This window comes from Nycticebus coucang, chromosome 4, assembly GCF_027406575.1.
Source record: "Nycticebus coucang isolate mNycCou1 chromosome 4, mNycCou1.pri, whole genome shotgun sequence".
NCBI lineage: Eukaryota > Metazoa > Chordata > Mammalia > Primates > Lorisidae > Nycticebus > Nycticebus coucang.
In genome coordinates this window covers 48,304,972-48,306,785 of record NC_069783.1, presented here as the reverse complement: position 1 = coordinate 48,306,785, position 1,814 = coordinate 48,304,972, and the positions used below count along the sequence as shown (strand labels likewise).

Sequence of the window (1,814 nt, the reverse complement as noted above, 5' to 3'; positions counted from 1 at the left end):
TAATGCAATCTTTTTCCTTCTTTTTCTAGTTTACTTCATGTAACATGAAACACTACATCTATGTTGCAGTACATCTTTGTATGATGAATAGTATTCTGTTATACACATGCACACATGCACACATACCACGACTTTGGTATCTGTTCTTCTGTTGATGAATACTTAAGTTGTTTCCGTATCTTAGCTATTGTATATAATGCTGTAATGAATGTGGGAGAAAAGGTATCCTTCCAGGGTGATATTAGGTATCAGGGTGATTTCTGTTAGGTATATGTCCAGAAGAAGGATGACTGGGTCACAAAACCACTGCAAGAGAACACAGGGATAATGCTCCTTGACAATGGCCTTGGCAATGATTTTTTTTGATATCACATTGAAAGCTCAGTCTTCAAAAGCAAAAATAAATAAATGGAACTACATCAAACTATAAAGATTTTGTATAACAGGACAATGAACAAAATGAAATGACAACATATAGGCTGAGAAAAATATTTGCAAGCTATGTATCTGATAAGGAGTTAATATGTGCAAGTTGGATAGAACTCAGATAACTAAATAGTAGAAAGATTAAAAATGTCCAAATGTCAATTAAAAAATGACCAAAGAACATCAACAGATATTTTTCCGAAAAGACATAAAAAGGTACTCAACCTTTTTTTTTTTTTTTTTTAAATATGGAATGCTTCACGAATTTGCGTGTCATCCTTGCGCAGGGGCCATGCTAATCTTCTCTGTATCGTTCCAATTTTAGTATATGTGCTGCTGAAGCGAGCACAGTACTCAACCTTTTATCAACTATTAATCACTAGTGAAAGGAAAATCAAAACCATTTTCAGATATAATCTTATGTTTATCAAGATGGCTATTATCAAAAAGTCAAGAGATAAATACCGGGAAAGGTGTGGGGAAAAGGGAATCCTTGTACGCTGCTGATGGGAATGTAGATTGAAACAGTATGGAGGTTCATAAGTAACTACCCTATGTTTCTTACTTTGAGTGGCTGGTAGTCTGTAACTGTAACCTCATCGTTCTTTTTAATTAATTGCTGTATGATGGGCTTATATTAAGAAATCTTTCTTTCTTTCTTTTTTTTTTTGCAGTTTTTGGCTGGGGTGGGGTTTGAACCTGCCACCTCCAGTATACCGGGCCAGTGCTCTACTCCTTTGAGCCACAGGAACCACCCAGGAAATATTTCTTATTACAACAATTCTTCTCAAACTATAATGTCCATAACACTCACCTAAGGAATTTACTAAACTACAGATTATAATTCAATAGGTTTGGACCTAAGGATTTAGATTTCTTACCTGTTCCCAGATGATGCTGATGCTGATGCTTGGTCCTCAGAAACCACCTTGAGTAGCAAGAACTTAGACGCTTCACCTTCTGTGTCTGCCAGCAGCTGGTAGGTTCCACCTAGAATCTGGGTCAAATTACCCCCCTTGACTTGAAATAGTACAGGAAGCTGCCCTCTACCACAGTTAACTAAAATAAAAGCTCATTATCCTGATAGCATCAATATTATCGTTTGCTCTCAGAAAAATCCTATATCTCCCATCTGAAAATATGTCCCTAGTTCCAAGCTGCTCTTTCACACTGACTGATTTTTTTTTTTTTTTTTAAAGAGGCAATATTAGCAGTTATGTCTTCTTTTTCTTCTGGGTAAATACCTAGTACTTGGATTGAGGGACGAATTGGAAGGTCTAACCCAAGTGATTATCAACCCATGAATGGATTAATAAACTGTGGTACATATAAACCATGAAATACTCTTCAGCCATAAAAAGATGGAGACTTTACATTGTTTGTATTAA

At 35.9% G+C, this 1,814-nt stretch overlaps 1 non-coding gene across 1 annotated transcript; it reads right to left on the bottom strand.

Moving 5' to 3' along the window:
- Nucleotides 1–668: 668 nt before the first annotated feature.
- On the bottom strand, nucleotides 669–775 carry LOC128585071 (U6 spliceosomal RNA). The gene has a single exon (XR_008379819.1). It is a non-coding gene; the product is annotated as a U6 spliceosomal RNA (small nuclear RNA).
- Nucleotides 776–1,814: the final 1,039 nt, after the last annotated feature.